Source organism: Cryptomeria japonica, chromosome 9 (genome assembly GCF_030272615.1).
Source record: "Cryptomeria japonica chromosome 9, Sugi_1.0, whole genome shotgun sequence".
Taxonomy (NCBI): domain Eukaryota; kingdom Viridiplantae; phylum Streptophyta; class Pinopsida; order Cupressales; family Cupressaceae; genus Cryptomeria; species Cryptomeria japonica.
Window position 1 is genome coordinate 642,941,217 of NC_081413.1, and position 23,992 is coordinate 642,965,208.

The following is a 23,992-nucleotide window of genomic DNA, read 5'->3' on the forward strand; positions in this document are numbered from 1 at the left end:
CAAATCAGCAGCCTCTAGCATGTCATTCAAGCCACCCCACGAGGTTCATAACAGCAGTGATATAACTTCTCTTCCTCAAGATATGGCAACCTTTGGTCAAGAAGAGAATAACAATTTGCATTCTAGATTTGAGGGTACATATGGTGCAATCATGGGTTATGATAATGTTAATAATACAATCCATCATGAATTAGATTTTGTGCATTTTGGGATAGCTGATATAGAGCAATCTCAGAGGATGAATGAAGGATGGTTGGCAAGAGCCAGGCAAGCCAAGTTGATAGCTCATTAGGCCAAGCTTCAACTTCAGCACATTCATAATACTCATCATCATATTGGTAAGGAGGAACAAGAGCTATCTAATTCTGATTTTTCAGCTGATATTGGTTATTTTTTACATGGTGGTGATGGAATTGATAATGAGGCTCATAATGGACCAGCCACTGATGAGTTATCCTTGATTGGCATAGAAGGTGTTCCCAATGCACCTTTGATTTTGTCACCTTTTTCATATGATAAGGCAGTGTTGTACTTATTGATTGGTGACTCAATTTTCTTAGATTTGACAGTCGGCTATGAAGATCAGCATGTAAGGGACTTCATTTGTTACATGGCTCAACAAAACATTTACTTAGCAACCTTTAACGAAGGCACATTAATTTGTGAAAATATAGGTAAAGTTACAACCGCTGTTTGGAGGTCTTGGAAAAGTATTCAACACACTTTTCTTGTTGGAAATTGGCTCATTGATGGATTCATATCAGCATTGATGGTTGGTGGTACTTGTGGCTTCAATTGGAGTGAAGTTCTTAGCTGGTTAGATGATGTCTAGGTTCATAGCAACAGTATAATGAGTATTGACATGATGGATGGATATGACAGTGCAAAGATTTGGGATCCTGGTATTGACATGCGTGGTGCATCTCTTTAGTGGATCCATGATGAGATATTTCATTTTGGGTATACAAATGTTTATATCAGAGCAGCACAACGGTTGGGTGAAGCAACGCTTATCAGATTGATATGGGATCTGCAAATTGGTTTTCAACGTGCAAGTGCAGATTGCTCGAGGGAAAGCAATCTTCGAGAAGGGAAGATTGTAATGTCCCCTTTTCTAGGGGACATGAGATGAGCAGGGGTTGACCTACCATTCGAGTTCCCGTAGGTCAATGATATGGTTAGGGGACTAATTCTGAGGGTCATGGAGCTTTGCAGGGGCTCAGTGAGCCGTTTTGGACCTTCGGACGACAATTCCTACTTTTTAGGGAGGTCTCTTATTTTTTAGGGAGAACTGGCAGTTGACTGGATGACCACCCATGGGACCAAGGAGCAGAGCAGGATCCTTTTGAGCAATTACAGGTGTTTGGAGAGAGGTTCCTATTTTTTAGGCCGAGTCCTTACTTTTTAGGAGTAACTGTCAGTTGGCCTGCAAGACTCAGACAACATCAGTGATCATAGCGCTTCAGACGGAATTCAAATTTGAGTCGCGGATTTCATTTTATGAATAAATATTTCCTAAGTTGGATTAAATAAATAATAATAAAGTGAAATAATACAATCACTTTATATTAATAAAGTGGCCCCTTGACACATTTTCCTAGAAGTTATAACTTAAATATATGGCCACTTTTAATGAGGAATTAGACCCTCAATGGGTCAAATCAGTTAGGTGAAGTATTTTTTTAATAAAAATAAACATTTTAACATGTTTAATGATGCCAAAATTCCAACCCTAACCCCAAATTCGAATTAGGGTTTGAGGAATGTAAAAGAGCATTTGGGAGCTCATTTGCATTATCTGATTGAAGATTTTTGAGAAGAAAACTATTTTGTAGGTCTGCAACGTATTTTGTAGGTGTGTGGATTGGAATTTGGGAGACCTTTATTTCTGAGAGAGAGGACGAAAAACCCTTTCATATTTTGTCAATTTGGAGTGCTGGGAATGCTTATATTTGACCAACAAGGGTATTATTGAGAGGAATTTTGACACTTACAGCAGCAACTAATCATGAGAATCAGATTTGAGCAGTTAGAGGGCAAATTTTGGTGAATTATTGCAGTTTGTGGCCAGCCATACTTCTCCCAACCTAGCCGTACCCCTGTAGCTTGCCTGGGAATTTATAAAAAATAAATTGAAGGGTTTTACTTCGAATTTTCTGTACAAATCTCATTGTCAGCAGTAGGAATAAATATTGGAATCATTCTTTCAGGCTTATGAAGTCATTGGAGAGAGATAGGAGCAAATTAGTGTGGAAAATTGTCCATTTTCAGTGAAGTCTCCTGGGGGTTTGAAGGAAACAGCAACAATTTGGTCTATTTATGTTAGATTTGTTTTTGGTAATTATTTTCTGGAGGAAATAAACTCATTGGAGCAGTTAGGACGCATTGGTAGCTCCTGTAGCAGCACCTAGACTCATTAATGCTAATAAAGTAGTCCTCCAGGCAAGGCGTTGGACCTCTAGTAGGCCAATGTTGGCATGTCTTTTTTGAATTCCATTCTTTATTGGCTTTTGATAATTGCTGTTATAAAAATCACTCAAACTGAAATTTTATTTCAGTCATTAGTTTATGTTTATTGTTGTCTTTCAATTGCATTATTTAAATTCCAAGGCATACATACTTTGCAAAAACACAAAAAAAGCAAAAAATCACAAAACAAGCAAACAAAACCAATTTCCTTTTCCGCTGGCCAAATAATTTTAAAAATCAGAAAACTAAGTCAGATTGCTACATTCCGTAGTCGGCATCTTTCAAGGTGGAGGATAGGAATGGTAGGTAGTGAGGTGGATGGAAGGAAGGGAGAATACATTCCGTAGTCGGCATCTTTCAAGGTGGAGGATAGGAATGGTAGGTAGTGAGGTGGATGGAAGGAAGGGAGAATAGAGAGAGATATGAAGGATGCCATGGCTAGGGAAGGTGTAAAGGATATGGATTTGAAATGGAGGATATGGGATGGAGGGAAGGATGGAAGTGGATGAACAAAAGGATGGAGAGGCGGACTCCCTCGTATGAAGATTTTATCCTTGGATTTCCAAAAACGGAAATCCAAGGAAAGCCACTGATATTCCAAATTTCACTCTTTCATACATTTCTTACATCGAACCTTCATCATGGAATTCATGCCTGGACACGACCTGGAAATTGCATTGCATCTTCTCTCAAGTAGGAGGTTAAAAGCTCCAAAACTATTGCTAAGCTAGGCAACTAAACTAAGACAACTACTCTAGAAAGCAAAAAAGTAGGGTTCCCCATTTGCAATGGGGTGATGTGTGAAAATGTCACAACAAGAACAAGTGTGGTTCTATAACCTCATCCCATCAAATTCCTATGGGCAAGTTTCGCTTGTCGATGGTACATCATATGAAGTGCAATGTATTGGAGATATTTCTTTACTAATCAAGACTCACAAGTGTTGACTTACAAAGGTTTTGTATGTTCTAGGGCTCATGAAGAACCTTCTAACAATAAGTTTGTTAGTAGAGAAACACTTGAAAGTTCATTTTGATAGATATAATAATAAGAAACTATGTCTCATTTGGGACAAGACTCGCAATGGTGATGTTATTCTTGGGTAAAGTGTTCTAGTTGGTTGATGTCATCCATGAACACAAGGCCCGTGCAGTAAAAACAAATTCATCCACTAGTCTTTGGCATAGAAGATTTGATAATCTTAGTTTGGAATATCTTGTATTTTTTTTTTGCATTTTCCTTTAATGTCTTTCTTCATTTTACAGCAATTCAGAAAAGCAAATAGAAATAGATCATTCAAAATCATGAAAGGAGCCAACATTCGAATCTTGAAGGTCATTTTCTGAGTCACATCCCATCCTTGATATATGCGTGAGTGCCAATTTCAAAGTGAGAATACAAACTTGGATATCAACAAGCAGGATGAAGCGGTTGCCCTCCTAGCGCACTACTACCTAAGTGTCCTTAACATAATTCAAGCAATCAAACAAATTGTAAGAGCAGATCAATCAAGATAGAACTACTCAATGATAGATCAACAATTTTAATAATCTACTCCTAAACTGCCAACAAGTACACAAAATTTCTCATTCACCTACCCTATAGGTCCTAAACCAGTGGAATATAATGCAAAATAGCTAGGGCAAAGTATCCTCCATTTGTTGGGTGTGGAATGGTTAACGCAGATCAATAAAATATCCACACAATAGAAAATGCCATCTCTCCACCAACATGACCGACACATATTGTCTAGACTTTGTATCAAGTATATGACATCACAATTTCAACAAATATGCTTTCCTTTTAAAATCAAGTTTCAGTGTCATGTCTTTTTTATTTATGCTTCTTTTTAGTATGCACCTCTTGAATCTTTTGAAGGTCTATTTTAATCACCTAGTCCGAGAACTTATTTGGATTTGTGGAATTTGTGATCTATCTTTGCTTTAGTATGTATCCCAATATATACTTTTATTCCCCCTAAAAATAAGTTGCATGTATCCCAATATTTACTTTTATTCCCCCTAAAAATAAGTTAAGGATTTGATCATCATGATTTCAATGGTAAGCACTTATGCAACTTGCCTTATACTCTAGGATTTCATTTCATGCTCATCTTTCTAAACCTTTTCTTTTGGCCATGGCTTGAGTTGAATGGACAACATACAAATTATCCCATGTGTTTTTTCTTAGTTCACTGTGTTGGTTGAAAATTTTGTACACTTGGGGAAATATACAAAATTGTGGCTTCAACCACAGTGTGTGAGTAAAACTCTCCTAATTAAAGGAAGGCTCCCCCTATCTACAAACTAAACTAATCTAATATGAGTGGGACAACAGTCTTTCTTCTTCTTTCAAGAAAAACTATACTCTTTTCTCTTCACAGAAAAGTAGTAGCAACTGGAAATAAATAACAACAAATACCGAAATGAGATTTCTTTGTAGGATTTTTGGAACATAAAGGGAAGCAAAGTTTCCATGAAGGCACAAAGACCTCCATCACTTCCTCGGAACGGGGAAATAGAAAGAAAGCTCAAAGTCTTCAACTATCTATTCTCCTATCAACCTTTTTAGATGATTTTCTGCTAACTAAGCACAATATGTAGCAGCTCAAAGTCTAACTACATGATGCACCTCAACTCACATGCACAAGTCTACAAAATAGAAGCAACACAAAGTCTACAAGCTATCTTTCCACTTTAGCTTTCCACACTAGTTTCAGATATGATAAGCAGCTCAAAGTCTACAAGACCAAATCTGAAAACCAAACATATAACTCTAAATACAATTGGCAGCTCAAAGTCTGCAAGATTGAATTTAAATCCCTCTTTCACAATAGAACAAAACTCACAATCAACTCTAGAAAATGTCGTCACATAACAACTTGAATTGGCACAAAGTCTCAACACAACTTGCCTCTTTTATTGAAAACAATCTGATTTACATCTAAACTCAAAGTCTTAGAGTGCACATACAAACTGACAGAATTTTGTTGCATTGCAAAAAAGATCCTATTTACAAATGAGGGTCCTCCTTATATAGGAAAATGTTGGAGAAAAATGTGGGCACAGTTGACTAATTCAACTGCACAGTCCCACTTGACTACAACTTCAGCAGAAAGAAAATATGCAGCTGCGAGAAAACTTGCGGCATCTAACAATGCAACTACATGAAAAGAAAGTGTCAAAAAGAGGACACTTTATTCATCTTTCTCCTCTTCATTGGATTTCTGAAATTCTTCAAACCGAGCTAAAGCAACTTGCATCTTAGCTTTGTCTAGCGCCATATCAGCAATCTCATCAGCGCATCTTCTTTTCTGTATCGATTTGCTGGGAGAGGGCTCGGACATTTCAACATGGATCATTAGTGTTTTGAAAATGATCACCATCGGACCAGCAAATTTCATCTATCAAAACAAGAAATAGGAGTCAGAAATGACTTAGGAGACAAAAAGAGAAAAACTTGCAGGTCGGACTTTAAACTCCGAACTGCAAGTTCAAACAACATCATATGCAGGTCGGACTTTAAAGTCCGATCTGCAAGGGAAAAAATTGACAAGCAACTGCATGTCGGACTTTAAAGTCCGATCTGCAACCTACGAAGGAAACTCAAAATTCGCACATTGGACTTTAAAGTTCAATGTGCAAGGAAAATCAAGCAAAGATTGCATATCGGACTTTAAAGTCCGATATGCGAGAAGGGCAAAACTTAACTTGCAGGCTGGGAAAAATTCCCTGACCTGCACATAGACCTGCAGGTCGCAAAAAATTCCCCGACCTGCACATAGACCTTGGCGAATTAAAACAAAAATAATCATATAGGAAAAGACTCCTTACAAGTCGGACTTTAAAGTCCGACATGCAACTTCCTTCTTGCTAAACTGCACATCGGACTTTAAAGTCCGACATGCAAGCTAGGAACACTTGCACGTTGGACTTTAAAGTCCGACATACAAGTGAGGTCAAACCCCCTGCAGTTCAGGTTTTAAAGTCCGAATTGCAGGCTAAAACAAACTGCAGTTCGGACTTTAAAACCCGAACTGCAGGCTAAAACAAACTGCAGTTCGGACTTTAAAATCCGAACTGCAATTTGAGACCACATGCAGTTCGGACGAACTGCAGGCAAAGACCTCCTGCAGTTCGGACTTTAAAGTACGAACTGCAGGCAAAGAAGCCTGCAAATACACATCGGACTTTAAAGTCCGAAATATATTTGGCCAAGAGAATCCTGCAGTTCGGACTTTAAAGTCTGTACTGCAGGGAAAACTGCAATCTTAAGAAACAAGGAAAACAAAAGACGAAAAGCAAAAGAGGCTAACCGACAGAGTCAATCAACCTTTCCCAGAGGATGTGAGGCACGAAACAGACCAGTTTCGTAGGGTTGCCTCACGATTTTAGCCGCGCTAAAATCGAGGACAACACACTGCCCATGTATATCTTATTATTTCTTTTTCCATAGTTTATAATACACGATAGTCGATCATGGCAAAATCTCACAAGATATTCAATCTTCCAATCTTTATTGCAGTTTGATGGAAAACTTGTGATATTGCCCTAAAAAACATGTTGATTGATAATTTCTTATGTTTAATCAATTTATTTTGATATTTTGGCTGCTATATTCCTGCAAGGTTCCCAGTTTTTTGAAATATTTTGATTTAATCTGTGTTTTTCTTATTTGAATAATTGCATTTAGGGCTATTTGGGCACCATTTTGCCATTAAGGTTCTGATAATTTATGAAACAAGCAATCACGGATTTGAGGGCGTTAGTCTTAGGTATTTTAAATTTTGAATGATTCTAAATTAATTTTTTAAAATATTTAGTTTAATAATAAAAAATTTGAAACCCGAAATCAAAATGAATAATATTTAAGATAAAAAAAAGTGTGGCATGGGGGGGGGGGCAAAATTTTGCAAGGATGTGAATCTGTGTAGAGAAGTTCGAAGGCATCCAGGAAGTGAAAATAAGGGCAAGAATCCTTAGGGGACATGAGCACCGGATCAAGGGAGAAGAACCAACCTTGATAGATGGGGGAATCGATCTTCGGATACCCCATCCTTTGTAACAAGAGAAAACACAATACCACTTGGCAGAGGAAGAGCAAACAAAGAGAAAAGACCGAAGCACCCGCAGGGCAAACAGTGGATGCCTCACAAATCGGCACAACAAGGGAATGCGCAGTTTTGATATAAAGAATTCTCCAAAAATGGGATTGACAAGGGTTTCAAACAAAGGAAACAAAGCAGAGTCATGGTGATTTCTTTGAAAATCATTTCCTAGATTGCAGAGAGATATAAAGACAAAGCCTTTTTTACTAAATGGAGTTGAGAAGGGTTGCAGGTGGACAAAATCAAGGAATGGTGGATCCTATGGTTAAAAAATAGGGTGAGTGTGAAAAACTTGCTCAATGGATTTTTTTGTACTTCATGCATTGATTCAAAGTTAAAAGACGAAATTTTGGGTGGGGAATGTCTCTTTTTGAAGGAAATGCATTCTTAACAATGGATTGGGTTCTAAACTTTAATATGATGAGCTTTAAATTCAAAACAAAACCTATATGGATCTCCTTGGATGGGCTTCTATTAGAATATTGGAACTTTGAAACCCTAGTTGTGATTAGGGATGCCCTGGGAACCTTTTAAGGGGTTGAGGAGGATTTCATAAATGGGAAGGACGGTCACTAGCCCAGATTTCTTGTAGAGACATCTTTGGAGTGCGGATCTATAGATGATGTGGAGAATATCATGAAAAATGGGAAATAGATCCAAAGGGCTGAGGTGGATGGAATACAATCAGGAGGAAGATGCCTATTGCGTAAGCATTTGGAACCCAATTTCTCCAAGGCCCAACAATCAAAGAGTGGGAGGAAAATTCCACCACAACACCTTCAAAGATCAATACAAACAAGGACGAGGTGGTTACAAATGACAACGAGCAATCGAAAACCAAGGATAAGTAGGAAGAAGGAACCACCACAAAAGATCCAACAAGACTAATATTGAAAATCAAGTGTCCAACGAAAAAAGGAAGATTGATGTCACCATGGAGTTGGAGGATGGGAGCCAGTTTGGCAATAACACATAAATACCATCTCTCCTGACACAACTGCATAAGGGCAATGCCTTTAAAACATGATAGGGGACATCGAGAATGACAACACACAATAGGGATAGGCTTTGGTGGAAACCTTGTAGGAACAGGCTTTGGGAGAATCAATACAACCGGTAGGAGATTTGCATGATTTCAAAAGTAACAAATTGGAGAATTAGTTGGGAGTGGTAGAAAAACCCAAGGAGGATGACAGTAACAAAATTCTAGTGCAGGATGAACAAGGTCCCACTTTGGATGAGGTCAAGCACATGAAGGAACAGATAATGGAGGATTCTTGCAAGATAATGGACAATATCATTTTCAATTAGGACTTCTTTGAAGGAGAAATACTTGACATAGATTTGGGCCTAGCTCCTTTAGACGACCCACTGATGGAGGATACAAAGGATGAGGAAATGTGTGAAAATGAGTAGAAGCTTCCACTTAGGAATTTTGTCAAACACTTTGCAAACAACCCCTTTACTTGCTGTTTCTATGTTTCAGTCTGATAAAGATTGCTTGAAATGATGTCAAATGTGATTTAAATGCTTTCAAAAGATTACTAAGATGTCTAGGCAAGGAACTATAATGCAAATGCAATTCTTTTTGTCTTTATGAATGCATATAGATTGTTGAGACATGGACCAGCTAGGACTCGAACCTAGGACCTTCCATCGCTGCTGGAGTGCTCTACCACTGAGCTACTGGCCCCTCTTGGACCAGTCCATCGTCGGTCCGGGTGTAGCTTATTTCAAACACCAACATCCCCCCTTAAGCCACATCTCTTGTGTGCTTGGGGCTCCTAGCCCAGATCTGGCTCTGATACCATGTTGAGACATGGACCAGCTAGGACTCGAACCTAGGACCTTCCATCGCTGCTGGAGTGCTCTACCACTGAGCTACTAGCCCCTCTTGGACCAGTCCATCATCGGTCCGGGTGTGGCTTATTTCCAACACCAACATAGATGACCCACACTATGTAAATATGCACCTACAGCAACTCGACATTACTTCAAACAGCTGGCATGCAATCTATTATGCTGTCTATGAAGATTATAACCATAGGCATTACATCAATCATTTATCATGCAACCTCTTCTTCCTTTCATTGATGTTCTACCTCATTACATTACTTGTATAGAATGAGCAGCCTAGACTATTGGCCTTACAATGATTTCCCAATGCTACACAAGTCTGATATAAAATAATCATCTACAGCAGCCCCCTTAAGGCCTGATATAACAATTCATTACTTAGGAAACAGTGCACTACAATGCATGAAGTGACTATGAAAGAACCTGATTATGAAGCCTCCTCAATCAATGAAGGCCTGGCATCCCTAGCTCATGCAATGAGGACTGCTGGATGCCAAATCGATGCACAAAGGTAGCCGCCCCTGTTTCAGACCTGAAGCTTTATACAATGAATTATTTGCAGCCTTTATGCCGTCTATTGTGCATTAAGCATGATCGCCTAAACCTTAGGAAGGCAATGCCCAAGGTAGCAAGAGTAATCGCTGGATATCATACTCACAATCTGCAAATAGATGAAGTCTGATATAAGAATTGATGGCTGTCGGTGTGTTTCTCAAACCCACGATTTTCTTCCAAGTGAATATGAATATTTGTGTCACCAGTGCCTCCAATCTGCTTGTTCGATTCCAAAATTCCACTATTAATCCAGATGTGAACTCCGTTTGAATTCACGAATCTTGAAGGAATGGGTTTCCGTCCAGCCTTCACTAATTCCAAGGGTTTTTGTCCTTAGAAAATCCAGTCACTGATTTCCAGCAACAATGGAGAAATAATCTCAATATCCAATTCTCATAACATGCCTCAAATGAAAGGATAGCCTTTCTTATATATCTTCTCAAGTCGATGAATGCTTGTACTTTTAGCAATGTGGGATAAAACATTCTTTACTTTTAATTTCTCCTTATGAAATAGCTTCTCGAACAAGCTGGAGAGCTTTATTAATTAAAATGACTTTATATTGTCATTTTATAAAGTCACTTTATGAAAACAACTTAAACACTTTTTAACCCCCCCTTTTAGTCATCATATCATAAAGTCATTTAATGCTATAATGGCCCCACTCTTAATGACATTTTATAAAGTTAAATAGTAACTTTATAATATAATCATTAGCAAATAATATCATTAAATGCCATTATAATTTTAATATCTCATTGATTACTCATTATCTCTTTGTCTCGTTTGAACTTGGAGGTCAACCATTGTTCCCATTGTGCATCCAACTGGCTTACTAAAAATAGTAAGGGTTCCTCTCGATCAAATACTAACTTATATAAATAGTAAGTGTGTGAAACAGAGTCAAACGAAGGCCAAACTGAACCAAACGAAGAGCAATCCTGAACACTTCTGACCTCCAGAATGGGAATAAGCCTCCTGCACTGCCAACTGGGACCCTCTAACTGTCAGTCTTAGCCTATTAGGGCCAATAATAGGTTAATCCAATCATAAACCATATCATCCCAAAAAGGGGACATTACAACATAGGCCACAGAGTCAAACGAAGGCCAAACTGAACCAAACGAAGAGCAATCCTGAACACTTTTGACCTCCAAAATGGGAATAAGAAAACTGGGACCCTCTAACTGTCAGTCTTAGCCTACGAGGGCCAATAATAGGATAATCCAATCATAAACAATATCATCCCAAAAAGGGGACATTACAGCATAGACCACAGACTTGAGACTTTACCTAGGGTTTGAACTTTGAAGAAATGTTTACTGTGTTACAATGTTATATAATTTCAGATTTCCCCATATATATGGCCGTCCCTTGTTCCGTGAAAAAAAAAATCCCGGAAACCCGTTTGCCTGTCCCCCCATTCCCTTGTCCCGAAAACTCAGGGCAACATAGGTAGATCCTTATGGATGGGCTAATTATAGCCCAAGAAGCTATACACTATATATAGACATACAAAAGATTAGGGATGGTCATTAAAGTGGATATCAAAAATGCATATGACAAGGTGGATTGGAGATTTCTAATCAAGACAATGGAACCTTTCGGTTTCAACAGAAGGTGGATAAATTGGATCTTTCAATGCAATTCCACCTTGAGATTCTTTGCCTTGGTAAATGGCTTACTAGAAGGATTTTTTGAAGTGTCTCATGGACTTTAACAAGGGATTCCCTATCCCCTTTTCTTTTCATCATAATGGCTGAAACCTTGGGTAGATTGTTCGCCAATGGAGTTGATAGAGGTCTCATTTAGGAGCTATAAATTACAAGCTCACTGCTGCCATTGTCTCATCAACAATTTGCTGATGACACAATGGTCTTTGGAACTGTGAAGAGGAGAGAGGCATATCAAATGAGAGGCATCCTTAATCAGTACTCCAAGGCTTTAGGACATGAGGTTAGTGTAGAAAAATCTGAGAGGCATCCTTAATCAGTACTCCAAGGATTTAGGACATGAGATTAGTGTACAAAAATCTGTTGGTTTCTTTTTCAATATAACATAGCAACAAGAAAGAGAGATCCTCCATGTTATGAACTTCAAGTTAGGTCATTTCCCTTGCTCCTATCTTGGACCCTTGGTGAAAGGTATTAGAACTAACAAGCTAGGGGACACGTTGAGGCAAAAAATGGATGACAAAATGTCTTCATGGAAAGGAAAGTGGTTATCATGGGTTGGAAGGACTCCTATGTTAAGAGCTGTAATATCTGCCATGCCCATATATCTAATGTCATGCATGGCTCTCCCTTCTAGAGTATGTCAAAAACAAAATCAAATGATGAGGAAATTCTTTTGGCAAGGTACAAAGGATAGAGATGAAGTTACTCTAATTGCTTGGGACAATGTTTGTCGATAAAGAGAAGGTGGTGTTGGTCTTTGGAACCAAGCAATTCAAAATAAGGTGTTAGGGGCCAAACTCATGTGGAGAATGCACAAGGAACCCTATACAAAATGGGCTCAAATCCCACATAGGAAATACTTGGAAAATGACTATCCCACAGGAATTTTAACCACACCTAACTCCCCAAAAGCTTCAAGAATTTGGGACTTTATGCAAACGTGCAAATCGGTGATCATGGATTGTATTTCATGGGATGTTCACGACGACAACAAAGCTCTTTTTTTGGTTGACTTGTGGGCAAGTTATCCCAGCCTTGATAGTTTCTTGGCTACCCCCAATATCAGACAAACACTTTTGTAGGCTTGGGGTCCTTTTGTCAAGGACTATGTGGTCTTCGATACAACTGATGGACTTGTAGATTGGAAATGGAAGGACTTCCCAACCTTTAGGGTTGATGAGAGGGAACTAGAAAGGTTAAAAGCTGCCTTATCCAAAAGAATACTTGTGTTTAGGAGAGGGACAAATCTAATGTCCCCACTAGTTAGAGACCACTGTCCTGCAAAACAGATTGTTAGAAATACAACAAATATACATATATAGCTAATCTAATTTGCAATTAAACTTAAATTACTTAATTAATGCTAATCTCAATTCTTATTTAATAAAAAGGATACAAGTGCATTACTGGGACATATCCTTAGGTGGCTGTGAAACTCGCCTTCTTGGAACCCATCTTGGTTCCAAACCATCCAGGAAATGGAAGGTTAATTCAATTCCTGTCTTGGATGTAATTTCTTACACCCAAGCCATACCAAGGAAGACCATCCTATATGATCCATTCCTTGCCTTGGATGATGCATCTCATCATCCAAGTCTACCAGAGGGGACTGGCCAGATCTGTCTCTTCTTGGATGAACTTAGTCAACCAAGCCATATATATGCATATAGATATTCAGTATATACTGCCTACTAGGGATTATCATAATCCCTCCATTAGGCTAAGGGAGTTTCCTCCCTATAGCCTCCATCATATAATCACATTTATATTACATTTTATAATTGATTACTACTTTCCATTCACATTTACATATTCCTAACTTAACATGTATTCCATAACATATATTCAGAAAATGTCCATTATCAAATATTCACATTTATTAACTTATATTCCTAACTATTCATTGATGTGTATTCATTAACATATGTCTATACATATTCATTAACATCTGAAAATCATTCATTAACATATGTGTTAAACTGTTCATTACTTATATTTATTAACATATGTATTAAAGTATTCATTATTTATATTCATTAACATATGTAATAATATGTTCATTCATGACTTACCTGTGCGTGACCTGCTGTCGTAGCTTTCAGACCTTTCTCTCTAACCACATAGCAGTCCTCCTTATCCTCTTCGCTAAAACTGAAAGCTATTCTAATAAAGATCTCTTTATTCACTCTGCACGTACACCACTCTCACGCAAAGATCTTCTTTTATTATACACACACTTGGTGTATATCATTGATCTGTCTTTCTTTTCAAACTCCGTACACCATACACCCTTGTAGATAATCTTCTCACAATTTTCAGTCCAATCTGCTGTTCATTTCCATATAAACTCTTCTTGTGGCTGATCTGTATGTGTTCAGTCTGATGCACACCACGAAACAGTATTACCTTCTTTTCTGATTATTCTTCAGCATCTAACATCTCACTTCACTGTAATATTTTCTCAGTCTGAAATAATTTCCGTATTATTATTCTTCCCCCCGCCCCCCCCCTCCCCGCCTCCACATTCTAGATTTTTCTCACTCTAATATCTTGCATTTAACCTAGAAAGGTATAGCTTTTTACAAATGATATGACTCTTCATTAAACAATTATTTGTTTTAAAGATAAAACATTTCCTTAAGAAATCGCACCACTTCATAATCTAATTGCTCTTAAATTAATTCGCATCTTCTCCTTGACAAATCACTGACTTCATAATACGTATAAACAAATCGTATAACTTTATCATAATACGTATAAATAGAGTTGCACCTCTTAGTAATACGTATAGATGATAATTCGCATCTCTTAGTGATACGTATGTGTATATTAGTCATTAGTCACCAATAATATTAAAGTCGACTTGCTGTATAATAGAGGCTTCTTGTATAAACAAAGCCTCTGTATTAGGTATGATTCTCTGTTCTTCAACATAATCGATCTTTTAATAAATCTTTATTTTGACTGCTCCACGCACTTGCTGGTCATGGATTGTCTTGAATACGAATGCTAATAAATGTGTTACAACCTGATCATCAGCGGTATCAAATGCTACCGCTGATGATCATTTGTAATTACTTTGGCTTTGGACGGTTGTATTACTATTTCTTGACTTCAATATAATAATATATTGGTCACTTTTCCCTTGTATAATTACTTTTTTTAATTGCCTATTGTGTCTTTTAGTTATTGTTGTCAATTACAGTGTGGTCATCAAAGACTATGCTCATTGTTCCATACTTAATGGTCATTGGCCATCTTTAGACTAGTCTTTAATTGTATTCTTATTTATTATTGAATATATAAATTATGTTGATAATATATAATATTCAAGTCATGTTCATAAATAATATTTAATTAATGAATTTTAAATTATCATTCATTGGTAATTATTATATTAATTAATAATAATAATTTCTTAATTTAGGGTCTCTCTCTTTCTCTCCGTATATATATAACGATCCAGGAGGGGACATGACAACAAACAACCTGGCTTGGTGTGGCTCTAAGTCAGGCATCTATAATGTCAAGGACGGCTATGAAATGGTCACTTGGAGCGTAGAGGGCCTGATAACTAACATTCCCTTACAATTTTGTTGGAATAAGTTTGGTCTCCCAAAAGTGGGCATCTTTACTTGGACTGCCCTGCAAAAGAGGATCCTAACAACAGAGAGATCCAAAAAGATGGGATTCTAGGGCCTGTTGAGATGTGTTCTATGTAAAGGATAGGAGGAATTACTTGATCACCTTTTATTGGGATACCCCTTCTGCAAAAGTGTTGGGTTTGGCTCTCCACCAAATTGGGGTGGATTATTGCTCTACCCAATGATATCCTATGCCTCTTTCAGTCATGGCCAAACATCAAGAAATCTGCAACATATAACTGTCCATGGAATATTAGCCCCCAAATCCTCATTTGGGAAATTTGGAAGGAGAGGAATAGAAGGTTGTTTAAGGACAAGGACATGACTCTAGGTTCATTTCAAAATAAGATTAAGGCGGCCATTGTTGAGATTGTTAATAGTTGATTGGGCAAATTTGCATTGAAAGATACCTCCTTTATAGATTGGGTAGCAAAGATGAGGCTACGATGGAATAAATTATGGATTTTCATGTGGATTGGCAAAGGAAATAAGAAGGATGCTTCACCTAGAGATAATGTATCTTGGGTGGCTCCTCAGCTTGGGTGGTATAAACTGAACTTTGATGGAGCAGCTAGATGGAATCCGGGAACCTTGGGAGTTGGATGCATGGTAAGGGATTGGGAGGGAAGAATGGTCAAATTTTTATTGAAGCCATTGCCCGACAATACCAATAATGAAGCTGAATTTAAAGCTTTGTTATATGGCTTGAACATTGAAAGGAAATGCCAAATCATAGTTAAACTCCTTGGAGAGAAATGCATTTCATTACCAAGTTGGGGACACTTCGGTACTATGACATCGGAGAGTGTAATGAGGTATGCATGATAGTCAACTAATTTGCAAGGACAAAAGGAATGATAAACCATTATTGAGCAATTAAGATGGCTTTGGTTGGAAGCTTGTGCGAAAGGAAGTTAAATACCCCTTTATGCAAGGCATTTCAACATTCAAATCTTGGTGTTGGAGTTTGCAGAGTGTTTAGATTGAGAAATGGATTTGCCAAATAGATTGCGTAGTGATAAGAGGCAAATGGTGTTCTTGGGAATGATCTTAGACTTATGACTAAAGACAATATCAAAGGGCCATACTGACTCTTGCATCAACTAATTGATAATTGAGGCAATCAAAATGGTGCTTGGAAGGGATTTCTTGGCCAACAAGAATAGATACTAGGTCAATACTGATATTTCCTCTAGATTCCTTGCCTCACTATTGGATTTAGGAGGCATGAAAGTGGATATACTCCTTTTGCTACATGAGATTTTTGAGCCTGACATCTTGGTTGATGTGTTGACAGGTGTTTTATGACCACACCAACACAAATAAAATACCAAGGTATCTTATCCTCTCTTGAGCAAAATCCCGTGCATGCTAAGATTGCAAAAGATCATACAAGTGACTCCAAGGTTCTTTGTCAGGTCCTGACGTGTGATTAAGCTCAATGGTTGTTGTGATATGTTGGTAACACAAAGGGACTTACGTATGGATCATTCTTTCACTTCTTTGCTATGGTTGGAACTTGATCATTAGATATTGCAATCTCATGATGCTTCTCTCTTCGAATGAATTGAAAATATACTGAAAGTAAAAAGGGGAAAGGGTTAGAGAACCTATTCTACTCCTAAGGACAATGATATCAATGGATAGTGCTCCAATGGATGAATTCCACATTAACCAAGTTCTACTTCGTCAAGCTTAGCAACAACTCCACAAGACTGGTGCAATCTTCCAAGGGTTATGCAAAGAATTTTCATATCATAATGAACACCATCATAACGAACAATGAACATTGAATGATCGAAGTTAAGCATCCATGTAAAAAAAGGCTTAGGCTAACTTTACACAACAAATAGAAATCATCTAAGTGCAAAAAGTATGAACCATTGAAATTCATCAAACATTATCAAATTCTCCATTAACATCAATGTACTTCTAACAATCTGAGAAATCGAAGGAACACCATGCAACAAGTTGAAATCAATGTACTGTTTCCAAGAATTCTGTCTTGAAGGAAGGAATTTTGGTCATGATGAAAAAATCCTCCTCAATTGGGATTTTGCTCCCCAGAAGCCTACGTGGGTGCATTTTGGAGGTAAGAAGGAATTTTGTGTTTTTGGAAAAATCCTCCACTGCCAGTGATTTGTGCCCTCCTACTCCTGGGCGCATTTTGGAGGTGTTGGAGGAATTTCCTCCTACAAGGAAAATCCTCCCTGCCTTGGGATTTGCACCCAAGGAGGAAGGATGGCGCAGTTTGGGGATCATGGAAGAATTTTCAAGTTTTGGAAAATTCCTCCACTTCATGGGATTGCACCCACTCTTTTGGATCTTGTGTATTTTGATCGAGGTGAAGGATTGTTTGAACTTTGGAAGATTCCTCCTGTTCTTGGGAATTGCACCCAAGAATAGATTTTCCATGCCTTGTCCTTTTCGATAAGGATTTCCAGACAGACAAAATTTGATCATCTGCTTGCTCTTTAACTTTTCAGGATTTAGAACTGGATATTCAGGAATATTTTGCCGTTAGTGCCCTGCCAGTTGCCAGAGATAGACTTTCCAAAAATAGTAAGTTCTTCCAAACACCAAATTGGGGCAAATCGAGACACTTACCAAAAATAGACTTACTAAAAAGACACTGCTAAAAATAGTAAGTTTGTTTAAATGCAAAATTAGTCCAATCCGGGCCGTAGTCAAACTTACTAAAAATAGTAAGTCCTTAGTATTCGCTCAAATTTCACTAGTAGCTTCCTTAGAGGGGTTTTCATTTCATTTCTTTGCTCAGATTTGACAATGACCTAGGCTACTGACTCCATTTCTAAGTCTGAAGGATAAAACCCCAAAATAGATAATACAAGCTTCCAAACAACCAAATTTCTCCAAAACAATTGTGGACTTGAGGAGATCGGCGAAACTGCTGTCAGACTTAGCATATTAGCGAAATTTCTCCAAAACACTTGGGGACTTGAGGAGATCAAAGAAATTGCTGTTGAACTTAGCATAAATCTATCTTCATTCATCCAAACACTTGATTCCTTGATCTGGAGCACATTTTCACCCTTGGGGAGGAATTTTTTCAGACAGCCAAATTTTGGTTGTTTTTCTTTCATTTCTTCATATCAGTTCTTAGGGTTATCTCGACACTTAGCCAAATATCCATCACTCCATTCCTTTGCATGTGAATTCTTTGTTCTATCACTACAATCTCTTCCTTGGATGATGATATCATCCACTCAACAATGTCCTCCTCTCAACATCCAAAGTCTTACTCCCCTCAATGTACCTAAAAAAGACAAGGAAATGTTGTGAAATATAAGTATCAATCAAGTTCATAGTTAGCAAAATGCAAAGTTCGAAGGATAAAGCAATAAGCACAGTGCATTTTTCAATACATCAAAACCCTAATTCTTGACTTGATGACAATATTAGGACTGTATCCTGTCTAGGCTATATATTCCTTATGAATCCATTCCCTACTTAGGCACTTCATCACCTTCAAAGATCAAAATCCAGACTAACATGACCTTATATCTCATTCCTCAGGGTCTAGAGATGACACAAATTGCAAAAGACTTGGCTTATTCAACAAAGAGAGAGGGTCCCTATTTGCGATGGGGTGATGTGTGAAAACGTCACAACAAGACGACATCGACATAATTGTTTGGAAAGAGCTAGGGGTTGGGATTCCATGGCCGAAGCTGCTCAAACTTTGGGCTATGGTTCAGTGACAAGCCTTCATCTTGAATTTGGACGATGGAGCCCTTGGACGCCATCGTCACTAAGCTACTGTGGGTTGAGATTTCCTCAAATGAGTGAAGGCAATCGACATGGAGGAGAACGTGGAGTGGCTTTTTTGTTTTGTAGACATTATTTTAATGAGCAATTTCTTTGAAGCTGAATGAGGGATGGTGGCTCTGGTGTTTGGCTTCTGCGGATTTTGGTAGAGTAAGGTGGCTTCATTGGTTTTTTGGCTCACTAGTATTTTTGAAATTTTGGGGTGGCCTTGCTTTTGAATTCCGACCCATGTTGGGGTAATACAATGTATTCCTTATTGAGATTTTTAGATATGGCCCTGCATGGGCTAGGGTTGGGCTCTGATAATGATGGTCATGGGTTTTTTGATGTAAAGGTGCAAAACTTTGTAAATATTCTTTCCAGATTAATATAAGCACTTCCTGCTATGTGGTTTATTGAGCAAAAGGAAAAGAAATCTTGAAACCCTAATAAATAATTTTAGGGTGTCGGTGTAATATTCCCCTTAAATTTTTTTTTAATTTTTCAATAAGAATTACAGAGAAAACACAAAAACCTGTTAAGGTTAGAGAAATAATCCAAACAACTGAAAGGGAACCCTTCCACCTTTTGTTCACCGAGAGCCCAATCCGGGAGGGTGAGAGCATACGGTATTCCGGGGATCGTTAGCACCATAAACCTAACTGAAATTACAATGCATGGGCAGCAAGCCAGCCCCCTTCTGCTTATTCAGCAGGATAGATACTAAACTTCTTGGCAGTAAACCAGCCAAGGAAAACAACAAGAAACTTAAACTCAATCACTCTACCGCGTATTTCAGCGGGAGGACATTACATAAAGCTATCACTCTACCGCATATTTCAGTGGAAGGACAATACATAAGACTTATCACTCAACCACTTATTCAGTGGGAGGATTGAGTTACAAATACCAAAAAATAGGCGGCAAGCTTGCCTCTTCCACTTGTTCAATGGGTATGCTTACAGTCCAGAATTGGTTGATAGTACTACTATTCAACCTTACAAAATATAGGAAAGATAGAATAGAAGAAGAATGCTGATCATAGAAGATACTATCACCAAACCAGTTCAACACCAACTTCCTAAAATCTGATATAAATAACAGCAGGCTGGAAATGCATAACCAGCAGCACCAAATCACACTAAAATGCTTCCAACTCTCTCCAAACTCACTCAACACACCCCACAACTCACCTAAACTGACACTAGATACAGAGTAACTAAGAACAAACTGAAAATGAGCTTCTAAACACCTCAAAACACCAAGCACACATCCCAATGCACTCCCAAAAACCCATGCCTAAGCTGGAAAGTACGATTTGCAATATAAATTCAAAGAATCCAAATTAAAGGCTGCAAACTTACAAAACATGTCGCCTACAACATAGAAGTTGTTCGAGCCAATGCCCAGAATGATAGGTTGCAAAGGCAGGGACGTAGGATCAAAACTTTGCTTCAGCCACACAGGAACCAGCAACACTGAAAATTACAGCAGCAAACCAACTCTCTCAAATCCACACACACAACCCACATGAACACCACGCAATCCACACAAACGAACCTCAGCTAGGAGTGATGTCTCACACTCGAAACTGCAATGGAAAAGTCTAGGAGGTTTTCACCCTCGAAGAAGTCTGGAATCATTCCGACAGCATAACATTATAATTTTTTTGGATAATCAAATGAGGAGCCAAACACCTGTATATATAGATTTTCAAGTCTGAAATTCAAATTCAACTCCCTCCAAATTCACCTCTCCAATTTGCATTTCATTTCAACTGGTGTACCCAAGCATGACACCACCCCTTAGCCAAAATCACGCCTAGCAAAGGGGACCATGATTTTGGCATAGAATATACTTTGTCAAATATAAAATAAAGTCTTTTTTTTTCATTTTGGCGTCCCCCTTCAATCACCACATAATTCGCCTAGGCAGACTTAGGAAGAAAATCATATTATGCACAATTCCCAATATCAATAATCACTAATAAAATAATTAAATATTAAACCTTAGGATAAGGAAATAATATTTAATTAAATAACTTATAACTCCAATACTGATTATCACAAAATCAAGGATGAAGTTGAGCAATGAAGACCACTGAACTGCGCTACATCAGGACCATAACCAAGATTGCCAAAAATAGAAATGCCCAAACTGCCACTTACTAAAAATAGTAAGTCATGAAATACTGCTCCGAAAATCATGATCTTCGCACCCAGAGAAAGAGCTTGGAAAGCTCAGTAAAACTACACCATCCAGACAGCCAAACCCTAACTTACTAAAAATAGTAAGTTCACATTTCACCAAAGAGTCAATTGCATGTTATGCCATACTGGAGTTCATGGAAAACCTAGAAGGAAACCACAAAAAGGACTGAAGAATTCCCTCCTGACTAACCCTGACAAGCTCGAGTAGAACTCCACAGAAGATGGAAACCCTAATTCTCCTTTCCACATAGCCTATGGGTCTTCGGAATAGGCCAATGGACCACTGAATGCATCATCACTAAGAAGGGGACATTACAGTCGGGCTAGATTTTCAAAAAGTAACAATAGTTTTTAAAGTATCTTTTCTTATATTTTAAATTTGAATTTAAATAGTTTCAAATTTTAATAATAACAAAATTTCATAGTAGCTGGCATCATTGGCTCCATTTTTGTTATTTTTTCGTTGTAGTTTGTCACTTTGTAGCTTGACATTTGTATATTGTAGTTTGTGATTGATTTTCAGGGTTGAACTGTTAGTAACACGTTATGCAGTGTGTAGTGTAAGTAGTGATCTCAAAATTAACCATACGTAAAAATTAATGGTGTACACTCTCCTCTCTCTCTCTCTCTCTCTCTCTCTCTCTCTCTCTCTCTCAGCAATCAGGATAGCTTTAAATATAAAAAATATCAGTTATTACTTCTTTTAATTTTAATTTTTGAATTTGTGCCCATTTTTTGTTTTCCCAATATTTTCTTGGTATTATCCTGAGAAATTGAAATCATCTCTCTTTTGGTTTAATGAGATATTCATGAGAAAGGCATTTGTTTTTATGGTTTATACATGAGTTTGTAATGTCCCCTACTTGGTTCAAGACAATTTTAACCGTAATTAATTGATTTCCAATATATTTATAACTTAACTAAATCGATTAAGAGACAAAACTATCTTAACATGAATCCAACCTAGGATGTTCTACCTTTCCTTAAGTCCATCAAGTACTAGCTATCTCACCATACTAAATAATTAATCCTATTTTTGATTTATAAATCATTTACGCATTTATTAATTTTTAATTAATAAATACTTATTATTATCAATCAATTAATAAATACTTTGTTTTGGTGATTTAATAAATATTTATTAATTTACTCATTAATAATTACTTTTTATTATATTAATATTAACTATAATTATTATTTTAATATTTATTATTATCCATCTTTATGTTATCCCCCATTGATCATTCTAATCATATAGATACATAAATAAGTAAATATAGTAATGTGGCAGACAGATCTGACACATAACAGATCTGGTCTGCCATTCTTATGTTCTTATATATTGGCTTTACATATATTTCACTCTTATGCTAATATTATGTAATTTGCCTATCTGGGAATTTCTTTTATTTAACCCTCGATAGGTTCCTCTGATTTGTATACTTAAAATATATGCCTCAATTTAATAAATTGTTGCTACATATGATCTTCTTATAGATTAATCTTCAGTTTGGTGTGTATATATATATATATATATATCATCTGATTACTTCCACTGTCTTCATATAATTCTCTTTCTTATATCATATTCAGTTCTATTATATAAATTATTAAAACCTTATTGCTTAAAGCTGTTAATTATTTTTAATGGTTGTAAGGGCAGACAGATATGACATGCGTCAGAATCTGGTCTGCCACTACATATGATATTAGGAATGACTGTCATACATATTGCAGTCTATAGTAATATTAAATTCTGCATAAAAATTATTATCAGACTTCGTATATTAAGCATAGACATTAAGTCATCACCAAGAGCAAGGATTTTTACTGCCTGTCCTAACTGTTCTTCGTTCGAATGCCTGGAACACTATCCTTTATGATGAACACGATGGCCTAAGCTGGAACGTACTATTTTAACTTCCAATATTTTCCTTAGTGCCTATGTGATTATTATATTTGCTATTCTAATTGAATCTTTATACTCAGGCTATATGGTTATTTAATCAAAAGTGGACCCCGTTTCCTTAGGTCTACAAAGTATATATAAGCAATCTGATTCTTGTCTTTTGGACAAAGCTCTACTACGATTATCCAATAAAGATCAGAATGAAGGAAAATAAAACTACTACTTCTATATCCCTTCATGGAATAGTTTCAACTCCTTATGTACCTTGCAATATCGAAGGGATTGCACCCCTTGAATATTGAAGAGACATATCTCTTACAGATCGGGTCTCTTTAAAGCATAGCGAATCGGTATTGTTATACAAATGATAATAATTAGTCTACTTGTATAAACGGTAGCATCAATCTTTATCATTGTTACCAATAAGTTGCTGTCTTATTAATAGTTATGACTAATTATTTAATTAGTCGACTTGTACCTCAAGTTAATTCTCTTTGTTGAGTATCGATACTTTGATAGTAATTAGATATATTCCGTTAACGATGGCCTAATTCTCATATATAAATTATGTTTACAAATATGTAAATTATATTTTTAATATATATAAATTATGTTTATCATATAACATTAATTTTTTTTTTTATTTGAATCTTTCAAGAATATTAGTAATAAATATTAATTAAACAATATTTAATTCAAATAATCATTTTTATGTTAATTATTGCATTAATCAATAATAATTGTTTCATTTAATATATATATACATATATAACGATCAAGGAGGGACATAAAAGTTT

General features: G+C 37.0%; 1 protein-coding gene and 1 non-coding gene across 3 annotated transcripts in view; one reads left to right on the forward strand and one right to left on the reverse strand.

The window, feature by feature from the left end:
• Positions 1-23,992, forward strand: part of LOC131066723 (RNA pseudouridine synthase 7) — a 140,451-nt gene that overhangs the window by 112,200 nt on the left and 4,259 nt on the right. The window lies entirely within an intron of this gene.
• TRNAA-AGC (transfer RNA alanine (anticodon AGC)) lies at positions 9,199-9,269 on the reverse strand. Its single transcript has one exon. It is a non-coding gene; the product is annotated as a tRNA-Ala (tRNA).